Consider the following 13147-nt stretch of genomic DNA (forward strand, 5'->3'; position numbering starts at 1 on the left):
CTAGCTGGAGCTACTCCTAATTTTTGCCTACCCAACCACACAGAAGGAGGGAAGAAAGGAACAGAGAAACTGTTCTCTGCATACAATACAATGTGCATGTTAATAAAATATTGCTAAATTCACTTGCAAAGTGGAAGAAAATGCCATAATTTTCACAATAATTCCATTTCTCCTTCCTGACATTACTGTTCTTGCTCTCAATATGTTAGAATGGGAATTGACTCTTTATGTGCATGTTTCTTACAGAAAAATGAAAGAGGTTCTGTATACTTGCTGTTTTGTAGAAATAAGCTCCACATTTAAAAAGACAAAGAAGCTCAATTACTCTGTGGAATTGGCTCACCAAAGAATCTTTACTCTAGTAGTGCACCTGGCATGCTTCTACAAATGCACTGAGGCACACACATCACAAAATACAATAAGCACTACTCAGTGCCATCCCTCCTCCCTGGGTTCCCATCCTTTAGCAAGTCAAGTGCAGTTCTTGAATGGTGCATTTGCCATCCTAAAGCTGTAACTTATGTCCTTTACACTGGTAACCAGAACCAAACATAGCTTTTTCTATCACCAGTTGTTTAGATGGGCTCAGAGCCCAGCATAATTGCTTAATTTCTGGACTTCCTTTTGAAAACAAGTCCTGCTATTCCATTTATTTTACTTCAGAAAATTTCAGCATCTGCTGTCTCTCAATTCCTAGCAGCATGCCTCCTACACTCTGTTTTGATAAATGAGGTTGCTAAAAAACAGACTAATGGTTAACTTTAAAACCAGGGCCACAGGTTTAACATTTGTAAGATAAACTGTGAATTATAGTTCTTAAGCCCACTATCCCTTCAAGAAACAATCTCCACCACCAAGCAAAACTGGTCATCCTCTTTTGCCCCAACACCCCTCTTCTAACCCTAACAGTCACCTCTCATTTCTGTGATACTTGTTTCTCCTTTCCCCTCAAACTAGAGACGAGTTGTTTGCTTGTAACTAATTACAATAGTAATACATGGCAATCAGTGCTTGCTAACCAGACCAATCAGATATGCAGACTGGATGGATGTAGCAAAGTATATCAACTAAAAGCACACAGTAATAACCAACAAAACATCACTAGAACAAAGCAGTATCTTTACGTACTACACTGTTTTCCTTTTACTTACTAAAGGAAGGAAGTTGTGTATTTACAGGGGTGTTTAACTACTGGCAAAGAGAATTAATTGGAAGGTGTATGGTGAGAGATTAACTTACTCTGGCTAACCTTAAAAGGGGAGCTGTTCATATAAGCTTTCTCTTTACTCTGAAAGACAGGAAAAGAGAAGGGAGGGCTTTAGGATTAAGTATCTGCTTTTAACTAATTTTTGTTTTGCCACATATGGGTTATTTTTAAAGACAGCTTTATGCCACCTAGATAAAACAGACACCTATCTGAAAGCACTTCTACATCCCTGTCACCCTTCCCCCACAGCCATCTTTCCTGAGCCCACCTGTGCAACATTACTTAATATCAAGAGTTGTCCATTAGCAGCTGGTAAAACAACATGAATATTTCCATGGTACAAGGTTGTTTGCAGTCATTTTGGCTGCATTTTGAGAGATTTGAATAGAATTCCATCAATATGCTGCGGAACCAAACAGTCTGGTGTAAGACAGAAGGGAAGTGGCAAGGGCTATAGTGATGATACATCTAATAAGCACAAGGAAAAAGAAACTATCACTGATCAACTGATTTCAAAAGATTTCAGCATCATCTTCTCAGGTACTAAAATCTTGGTGGCAACTAAGCCCCAGCAGACACTGCTTTAAGCATTTATTCCCCTTCTCCAGTCCCAGATAGATCAGCTTTTCACAGGGAAGCCTATCCCCACTGAACCCCCCCATACAAAAAACCCATCTTCTGCTCCTATGAGGCTGTGTCTCCAGTGGTTACGCTGCTGTAACCACAGTGTGGTGTGGGTTTCACATTCTGAGGCCATTCTGAATACTGCAAACCACAGTGAGACTATAGACTACAACAGGAAACAGATGTGGTGAAACCACAAACACTACCTTTACTGAAAGAGTGAGTTGTTCCATGAAAAAAAAAAAAAAAAAAAAAAAAAACAAAAACCAAAAAACCAAAAAAAAAAAAAAAACCCAACAAAACTGAAGTATAAAAATTAAATAGCCTCAGAAAAAATACCAGATAGCCTGCCTGTAGGATATGGGGCTTGCTTATTCTAGAACAATAATGAATGCAAACTTACGCCCTCATTAAAACACAGTTTATTAAAAAAAAATTAATGCTGAAAATATGGTCGTATTCTAAGATGCTGTACTTAATGATCAGCAGGAATAATAAAACAACATTGATGTATTACTTCTATTATAAAGTTACTGACTGGATTCCACACTGATGTATTCTAAGGGTCTTGCTATCAGATACTCTGGATTCAATTCACTCTTGAATACCAGTACTAACTGTGATAAATAGGATAATGCTGTGAATTTACCTTTTTAATAATCCAGGATTTGAATGTATGGTAGTTTACACTTGTAATTTGATAGGTTTAAGTCTAGAGCTCAATCATTATGTCGATCCCATTTGTGAAAACAACATTTGGCTCTGGTTAGAGCTCGTGCTGGAACCCTGGCAAAGCTACACAGACTTGCAGTCCCCTCAGGTCTAGCAGACCAAGGCCACTGGCAGTAGGGACGAGGCAGAGGTGCACCAGCTTACATCCACAGCACTGGGAGGTGCTAAGAATAGAAACTGTCTGTCCCTACAGAGTCATATTCAGATGAATATCAAGCATAAGAGCCCAGGAAGCATGCAGGCCCAGGAAAACAATGCTCTTTCCAACATAAATCTGGGAGACCATCAGCCAAAGCTGGTATGACTTACTCATGGTTAACCTGGTGCCTTAAGCAGGGTGACAGTGTACAAACTCTTCCCTTTCATCTGAACTCATGTGCACAGTTTAATTTTATTTCTGTGGGACCACAGAATCATAGACTGGCCCAGTTTGGATGGGACCTCTAAAGACCATCTGGTCCAACCTTTTGTGGGAAAGGAAGACCAGATGAGATTATCTAGCACCCTGTCTAGTCACAAATTGAAAACTTCCAATGATGGGGACTCCACTACATCCTTACGTGGAGGTTACTCCAGTGAATGATTGCTTTCACTATAAAACACTTCTTTGTTGTACTGAAATGAAACCTCTCTTAGTGCAACTTTTAACAGTTGTCCCTGAACTCTCCATGAAGCTCCTTGTGAAAGCAGAGCTTTGGTCCTCCTTGTAGCTGCCCTTTAAATATCCGAAAACTTACGAGGTCCCTCTTGAGCCTTCTCTTCTCCAAGAGAAAAAGACCTAAATACTTCAATTTTTACTTCTAGGTCAGGTTCTGAAGCCCTCTGATCATCTTTGTTGCCCTCCTTTGGGCCATCTCCAGTCTGTTTGCATCATTTTTGAATTTTGGGGACCAGAGCTGGACACAGTACTGTGGGTATGGCCTGACAAGCCCTGAGTGGGATGATGACATCTCCCTCTACTAGCAATGCCCTCTGAATGCCCAGGACCAATTTGCCTTTGCTGCTGCAGTACCACACTGGACTCATGTTCAGCTTCTTGTCTACCAGGACCACCACATGTCTTTCAGCTCCCCAGACACACAGAACCTACCCTGTACTGAGCTCTTTAATTATGCCATCCCATGGGCAGGACTTTGCACTCCTCTTTGTTAAAACTTCACCTAGTTCTTGCTAGCCCACTGCTGCAGCCTGTCCAGCTGTGTCTCTAAGATGGTTCTCCCTTCTGTCATGTCCACCTCAACACCCAGCTTACTGTCACCAGCAAACTTGGTGAGAGGGCTTTCAATCCCATCACCCAGATCATTTATTGAGATGAAGAGCAGCACAGGGCTCAGCACCCATGCCTGGGGGACCCCACTTGTGGCAAGCTGCTGCTCATCATCCTCTCAGGTGCAGTCTGTGAGCCAATTCTCTAACCCTTTCACAGACCACCCATTCCATCTATATCTTGACAGCAAGTCTAGGAGAATGCTGTGTGGAACAGTGTCTAACACTTTGCTGAACTCCAGAGAAACAATATCTGCTGGTCTCCCCATGCCAATAGAAAATATTATTTTGCTGTAGGAGATCAGGTTAGTCTGGAACGATTTGGCCTTGGTAAATCTGTGCTGGTTTTTCACAATCAACTGTTTCATTTGGCTTGCAAGGTTCTAGGAGAACTCTTTCCAAGGACTAAAGAAAGACTAATGGGCCTGTAGTTTCCTGGTCCTCCCTTGGATGTAGTTATAAATAATCAGGAAGCAGGTAAGAATCAGGCATACAAAGCTTTCTCTCAGATGACATTGAACAGAGGAAGTCAACAATAACTGAAAATCTATAAACAACAGCTAGTAACTTTGTACCTTTAAAAAAATTTAAGCATTACTTGAAATAATGGAGCAACCCTTCATGATGGACTGAAAACCCTCAGCTACATTACCAGATGTTGCCAGAACTTTATTTCACAGACACACACATCACTAAAACAAACCCCCCAAAAAAACCTAAAACTTTGTCTGGTAAAATCCACAGACTGCTCTAATTTCAGATGCAAACATATCATAACAAAAGAAGAGTAACTTGAACCTAAGCTCTGATTATTGAAATCAACAGCCAATTTTTGGATGAAAACCACGAGACCTTAGCCATCTATTTATTGGTTCCTAAATGTCAGCACCTTTACCAGTACTTGCTAAGTGACCCTCAGAGAAGCCAGGAGACCCCAACTTAATATCCAAGACCTCAACTGCCCTGCTCAAGTCCTGCTGCCATCACTGTGCCAGCTCTCTAAAACTTCTAGCAGGGGGACCCAGAGCTGGAAAACATCTCTTCCCACTGATTCTAGGGAAGGGTTCAATTGTATTGATCTTCTTGCTGAAAGGATAAGGAGTAAGAGTGTTCTGCCTCAGTGGCAATACTTGGCATGTTACATGTCCCACAAAGGCAGAACACACCAGCTACTTTACTCCTGGGAGTCCCAGCCTGGAGTAGTGTCCAGTTCTGGGGCCCACAATACAAGAAGGACACAGAGGTCTTGGAGTTAGTCCAGAGGAGGACTGTGAAGATGATCAGAGGGCTGGAGCAGCTTTCCTATAAGGACAGGTTGAGAAAGTTGGGGTTGTTCAACCTGGAGAACAGGAGTCCCCTGTCTTTGGGGACACCGCAGTGCAGCCTTTCAGTACCTTAAGGGGGCCTACAAGAAAGCTAGGAGGGACTTTTTACAAAGAGCATGGTGTGACAGGAGGAGAAGTCAAGGCTTCAAGCTGGAAAAAGGTAGATTTAGGTTAGACATTAGGAATAAATTTTTCACTGTGAGAGTGGTGAGACACTGGAACAGGCTGCCCAGGGAAGTTATGGATGCCCCCTACCTGGAAGTGTTCAAGACCAGGTTGGATGGGGCTTTGAACAATTTGGTCTACTTGGAGGTGTCCATACCCATGCAGGGGAGTTGGAAGTAGATGATCTTTGAGGTCCCTTCCAACCCAAACCATTCTGTGATTCTACTGTAAGACAGCACTGAAAAACTTAATATTTATATCCCAGATATCTCAACATACTGTGGAAAGAGATCTTGAACAAGGCCTGCAGTACACCTGAAATAGTTTATCAGTATTCAAGGTTTAGGCTTAGTTACTTCAGCCCCCATTTTCCAACGATACACGTGCTCTTTGTTTGCTGTAGCACATATTGACTCTGTTCATGACACTGTCACCAAGGATATGACTGTTCACCTTCCACCTAAATATATATGAATCTCACTATACCACAGAAGTGAAAAACAACATTAACTCATTAAATGTAATTTATTAAGAAAAAAAAGAAAACTGGGGCAGCATCTTTCAAAATTAACTCCAAAAGAAAGCTCGAATGCCTTCTGAACATTGCATTAGCAATTTTTCAGGCTGGGTTCAAGAATTGTATTTTCAACTGGCTTCTTAGAGCAGCATAAACAGAAGAGATCTGGGTAATATCATACATATGCAGTAATATCATACAATTAATATGTGTACGTACTATAAAAAAACAGCTCGAGAGGAAAAAAATGGACATCTTATCTAAATTTCCTGTTCCATTATCCTTCCCCTCTAAAAACAAAGTCCTGATCAAATATACCCTCTTTGACTGAACAATCAAAACTTTACACCTAAGAACTCAGGAAAATTATTCTGTCAGTGTCATTAACTGTTATCAGTATTTTCCCTCAATCCCAAAATGTTAGGAAGTGTTTTAGATATGAAATGGGAAGGCATCTGTCCAATTCAATGAAATTCTGAGAAATCATCAGAAGGGATACCTGGAATCCTTTATATGTGCTTCAGAAACCAAGTGCCTCCAGCCAACTCTACAATTTCTTACTGTTAATTGTTTTATAATAGCCATTACCAATTTCTAATTTAACAGTTGTCCAGCACCCTCCATTTCTTTTTGAGCTCTAATCATTTTTATAAAGAACTCACAATATATTTTCCTTGAGCACGGATAATATTCCTAATAGGTCTGCAGTGAAGATAAATATGTAAAAACAGAATGGAGATTAACTTCATAAGTAGCCCTTTCTACCATGCTACACTGTTTTAAGGTCATTTAGTTCACAACAGGACAACTTTCCTAGTTAGCTGATCAATCAGTGCCAACAACAGAACTGCTTTCTCAGTGATGGAATTTAATTTTAGAAACAACTGATTGAGTTTTCAATGAAAAGGCTCAAGTTAGGTAAAGTGACAAGCAGGCAGGGAAAGAAATTTATAACTATTGTGACAATCAAGTATGACATCTCCTAGGCAATCTCATGCAACACAAAAAAACCCCCTGTGTTCTTAAAGACAAAAAAATTGAGATGAAATTATGAATAGGATAAGAATAGAGGTTTTCATAGGGAGAAAAAAAAAAGAAAAATAAAAGGAAGATCCTCTGAAAAGATTCAGTGGCAAAAAAAAAAAAAAAAAGTAAAAAATGCTCAGGTGTGGAAATTAATTTTGGTAAATTAATAGATAGGGTAAGAGTGGAAACAGTCAGAGGACGTTGTGTTATATGGGCAAAGGCTGTGGGGTTACAAAGAAAGTGAATTACTATGCTTTTTCAACTTCCCATTTGTCAACTAAGGCCTACCAGCAACTATATACATGCTTTGTAGGAAGCAAAGGAGACCAGCCAGGACCAAACTGAACCCTCACAATATTTTGGGGGACAGTTTTACAAGATTAAGTTCAGCAATACAGCTTCTAATGCTCTTCAACATGGACAAAAGCCTCTATTCTCTCTTCTTCCTTTGCAAGGTAATCTCTTCCAGTACCCTGTCCTGGGAACTTCTGATTTTAAATGTGCTTTCCAGCACAAACTTGGTACTTTACAGATTCTTTCATAAGAAACTATAATTGATTTAGCTTTTTGGAGAAGGAAAAAATATGACGTTTTCTGCTGTTTGGGCAAGTTCAAGGGGTTCAGGGAACAGTATGGGTATCTGCCTCTGACATTGTCACCCCAAGCACCCCTTAGGCTTAACAGAAAAGAATAGGTGGTTTTAGAGTAGGACCCATCTGATCTATTCAAAGCCATATTGAAGGAGTGCTGATTCCTGACATTTTATGTAAAGGCAACATAAGGCAAGTTACATCTCATTATACACAAAACACACAGAGATTTCAGGCAAAAATGCACATCTATGACACAAGAACCCCTTTAAAACTGAATGTCCAAGTCTTCTCTAATTTCACATAATTTTTACGGTAGTAATTTCACTTCTAAGAAAAATACATTGCTTGGTATCCAGCTCATAGTCAGGTTAGTGCTGAACAAGAGTTCCAGCTGCAGCTGCCCAAAACCTCTCAATATCATCTTTCTGCTAAGAGGTGCTGGTAACCTCTGCCTGGTTGACAGGATGACAGCCTGTTGATAGCAGATCCCTCAGGACTTCTTTGAGAGCTTGTCAGCACAAGTGGTTTGCAATGTGTGTTTCAATAATCAAACTTTTCATATTTCACTTTTACTTAGAGATTTTCAATTTATGGAAGGCAATAAAAAGTTGACTTTTTAATGTTCCTGAATTAAAAAATAATCCATGCTTACACTTATATAAAATATAAGCAGGGATGTTTTAAATATCTTTTCTTTTTTACTTTTATATTAAAATTATTAGCACCATGCTTAAATCCAAAGCAAAAATGGTATTCAACTTCCATTAAAAAAAAAATTAAAAAATCATACTTGCAATGCCAGAAGGTCCTGCCTCAGCATTTAGAATCTGCAGATAAGAAGCTACTCAGATTCTTCTATCTGGCTCTTCGACAGTCAGAAGACTTTATTAATATGTGGTTCGTGGATGTTACTTGTTTGCTTTGTAATAGTGTGTTCCAACCCTGGTCAGACTCATTGAAAAACAATTCTTCCCAAAGTTCATTCAGAAGTTCAAAAGAAACCTTCCAAATGGAAATGATACAAAATATAAACTAATTGTTTTGGCTTGTTTGGTTTTTTTTTTCTTTTTTCCAATAAGCGCTTACTTCACAACTAATTTAAAAAAATCTATTCATTTTTCTCAGTGCAAGCCTAGCAAGTGTTAAAAAATAGCTCAAAATTCTCTGACAAAGTAAGCTTTAAATTTCTGAAACTGGAATGGAAGAGAAGGCCTTGCCCCCACTCTCTGCAGCACACAAAGAACACTTTGCTGAATGAAACCCCTGTGTGCCACAACTATCTAAACAAGGTGGACAACGAATTGTGGCCAAAATTAAAACAGTAAAGCAACTTCAAATATTTGTTTCAACAACCTTACTTCTCATACCAGCAAGAGTTAATGGAAGTACACAAAAGCAGCTGTGTTCACCAGCTAGGCATTAAATGGTTTCTGATTCTCAATTTTCAAATCTCTGCTTCAAACTAAAGGTGGATGAGGAAGGATCAGTAATTGGGTTCACAAGTCATCAGCATTTCGCAATACAAAGACTAATGCTGTGAGACACAATTTCTCAGTCAGAAAATAAATGGTGAATGCTTAGAAAACAACATTTCCTTATTAGGATGGCGGCAAAATTGAGGGAGTTGTCATCAGAGGAAAATGTAGCCCTGCAATTTCAGGATTAGAATATGAATTAGAGCATTCTCTAGATGCCAAGCTATTAGCTCCTGGGTCAAACACAAAAAGGTCCTCTCTGTTCAAGATTTTTGTGCTCAAAAAAGTCTTGGCAGCATCCGCTTTCTGTTGTTGGACAAGGCTGGGTTCTGAAGACTTGCATGTACTTATGCTCAGAAACAGCAGGTTGTAAGACTTTCCATATTAATCATGAGGATTAGAGACAGTAATGCCAGGCACAGCTAATAGATTTGGGAATACAGAAACACTAAGTTAGAGCTGCACTCAAGGATCACTACATAAGGGCTGGATCTGTGTAGGAGGCTGAGTCCTTTCTTTAAATTCACCACTAGTAGGTGTAAGTGGGTGTCATCTCTGGCTCAGAGAATGGAGAATAGGAAGGAAGATGAATAAAGAAAAACGAAACAAAGACTGCAAATTGTGAAAAATATTAAATAATTAATAACTACTTGCTCTTATCACACACAGATCTGCACATGGGTGCAGCTATTTATAATTGCTTGATCAATACGAACTCTGATGACCATTTAAAATCCAACCTATGCCTTAAAACAGGTAGTGTACGTGCTTAGAAGACAAATATTCACTTGAGGAAGACAAATATTCACTTGAGCAGGAAAACATAAGACCAATTCAACAGAGCAGATCATACATTTTTAACCTCATAGCACGGCAGGAAAATGCTTTAAACCTGTAGCAAGTCAATGAGAAATCTTCCCTACTGGTAAGCACAATAGCAGCCATCCATTTCAATAGAAGTTTATCAGCAGTGAAACCTGACCGAGATAAATGACGAAGCTGTTGAGCCACAGCCTGCTTCTGCCTGCTGCAGGCTGCCAGATAAAATGGGAACAAAAGCTCCCTGCTGTACCCCCTACCAGTCTCCATTAACCCCTGCTGATGCTTTATTATCATCTGGGGGCTCCAGAACAGCATAGCACGAATCAATGTGTAAAAAAATAAATAATAAAAGCTCATACATAGCACAAACAAGCCAGAAACATAGCTTGCAAGAAACGCTCATATGGTAGCGTTGCAATTAAATAATGGTTCTGAGGAATTCCACATTCTAGGAAAAAACCCACTAACAAACAACACCAAACTCAGAAAAAAACACCATGCATGCAAAACGGTGTATGAAAAACTACTTAAAGGCAATAGAGTGCAAGGACAAAACATGTTTCTCCTGATTTTACCCCTCCTTCCAAATACATACAAGCAAGGACCAGGCATATATTCTGATCTCTTTATATGCAGCTCCCAGTTTCATTTTTTGATCCTGTCACAAATATCCTCTTTGTTTCACTTCCTCCAGTTTTCTTTCTCCAAATATAAGTTTAAAACATTTAGTGAAGGTCAAAGCATCTTCTACTAAACTGATATAAAAAAGTGGATGGGAAGGGCAGAGAAAGTGTTACAAATCTCCTCAGGATTCGTGGTTGCCATAGGAGAGAAAGGCAATAGGAGAAACGGTAGACTTGAAATGTTAGTAATACTTTAGATTTAAATAGTGTCACTGCAGCCTAAAGTTCCTGTAGCTTACCATAACAAAGTCAAGCCCTCAAAAGATTTCAGAGGCCACACAAAATCTGGGGAAAATTCACCGAGATTGATCAGTAAAGAAACTCATCACTACATTTGCATTCCTCAGCACATTGGGGGTGGGACTGGAAGGGTGCAGGGCAGGTGAGGGAATAATCTACTTCAGATTGAACCATTCTCCTGGATTGACAACACTCCCTCTTCATCCTAAAGAGCTGTCCCATGTTTTACTAATTATAGAAGCTGTACTGAACTCCCACTATAATGTATCACTACCCAAAGTCACAGATTTTCAACACATCCCTGTCCCTTGGAAGGACATTCAGTAAGCACCAATATTATAAAAATGTTCATAAATAATATTATGTTCATAAATAATATTGTAAATGTTCATAGAGAACATGAAGTTTTTCCTAAAGATAATGTGACAAGCTAAGAGAATAAATACTGCCTAAACCATTCAAGGCAGAATGGCCACAACACAAAGAGAGAGGCTGTATGGGTTCAGTCCGAAGCTCCACATATCCCAGCATCCTGGGATCAAAACTTTTGCTTACAGAGTAGCAGAATGAAGCAAATACATCCTAAAGCTTTTCAAGAAGCCTTTTTCATTCCATAGCAATTTCCAGTTCAGCGATTTGTGGCTCAGGGGGCAATTCTATTTTCTAGTAAACTGGACAGTAATTCCCTTCCAGACTTACTCCAGTCTTCCCAGTTGCACATGTAAGCTTTTAACATCCACAACCATTCCACAACTTACCACAAACAGTTTGAAGAAAAATCTGCTTTGGCTTGTTCTGCACCCATCATCTGCCAGTATAATTTATGAATGCAAATTTCTTCTATCCAAAAAGGTGTGTGTGGGAAGTCCTGGTCACCTTAAACATACTTTTTTTGATTTTATAGATTTCTGTCTCATACCCCTAAATTAACACCTTCTACAATAAAAAACTCAAACCCAAATCCTCAAACAAAACGAAAATCCCAAAACACCAAAAGAAAAACTGTGGGAGAACTTTTTGTTGCTTTAAAGCCTTTGTTAGCCAGGCTTTTTCAAGATTTTCTGCATATTGATGAGTTAACAAATGTTAACTTTTAATAAAAAGCAGCAACAGAAAAATGGCAACTCTAGCACTTGGAGTCTCGTAGGAAAAAAAGTAGTAATTCTGAAACCTTAATATGATAAATCTCCTCCAATGCTCTGAATATATGCTACATGACAACCTGGAACAAACTCATTGTGCTGGCTCACACTGGTTTAAAAACAATGAAATAAAAATTGTTCCAGGAGACTTTGTGCCAGATCAGATACCTTCTCTCCTGCCACAGACATAGTAACGTTGGCATAAACAGCCAGACCGACAGTCTTAGCAGTGAGCTCATGCCTATCTAGATGAAAATTTCTACCACAACCTGATACAGCATTGAACAGTATCACTAATAACAAATATGGAACCATGGCTTGAGTGAGACTGAAGCACATGAAAAAAATCTCAATGTTTTGGCAAGCATGACAGTATAGAATGCCTAACTTTTCTTTTGCAAAACACATTCAAGTCCAAGATAGTATCAGGGCTTAAGTGCTCAATCTGTTATAAATAAATCTCTAAGCATAGCTAAGACTCTTTTTCCTCATCTTTCTCAGAGATGGTATAATGTTAGGTGAATTATAGACTATAAATCTTGTTTTCAGGACAAGGAGAACCATGCTCCCTAGGCTCTCCCAAGAAGTGCTTCAAAGCAATTCATCTTGCAGAACGAGAGTTACTTTGACTCCGAAGGAGAACAAACAGTTATGTGACCTTCCATCATGGGACTATGACTTCACATTGACTTATAAAAAAATTCATAATGCTAGAGAAGATATCGTGCTTAATACGATAGTTATTTGAGCTGGTAAAGATTCACAAAGGAAAGCTAAAACTCAACAACAGAAGGGCAAATCTGCCAGGATATAGCAAAGGTACACAGTGCTGCTATGCACCAGTAAGTAGGCAAGTCTTCTGCTTCCAAATAAACTTCTGCCTTTTGATGGTAAACTGAACAAATACTATGCAGTTATTTTCTCAAAGACTGATAAAGAGATGATAAATGTCAAATTTCTTCCATAAATGTTGTATAATAAATGAAATATTTTCAGTGTGGGAGAGAAGGAAAAAAGCATTTTTTGTTTTCAATTAAAAGTTTCAGCAGAACATGCCAGAAAGGAATGAAAATCTGTCCCCTAGCTGCAACTCTATTAAAACAAGGGAGATCCGATCTATGGAGAATTTGTGGGAGCAGAAATTATTTTATGTGAAATGAGATTTATTTCTTCAAAATATGTTCTGCTAGGATCTAAGCTAAGTAGCGCAAAGAAAGATAATTTTTTTGTAACCAGTAAACATTATGCCTAGCAAAAAGCTTTTTCCCCTTATGATCCAAGAACTAATTTATTAAACAAACCTTCATCGTATATTTTTAAAAAGAGGGAT

At 39.0% G+C, this 13147-nt stretch overlaps 1 protein-coding gene across 1 annotated transcript in view; it reads right to left on the minus strand.

The window, feature by feature from the left end:
• Positions 1–13147, minus strand: part of LRP6 (LDL receptor related protein 6) — a 128400-nt gene that overhangs the window by 42227 nt on the left and 73026 nt on the right. The gene's annotated exons all lie outside the window — the stretch shown is intronic.

This window comes from Heliangelus exortis, chromosome 1 (genome assembly GCF_036169615.1).
Source record: "Heliangelus exortis chromosome 1, bHelExo1.hap1, whole genome shotgun sequence".
NCBI lineage: Eukaryota > Metazoa > Chordata > Aves > Apodiformes > Trochilidae > Heliangelus > Heliangelus exortis.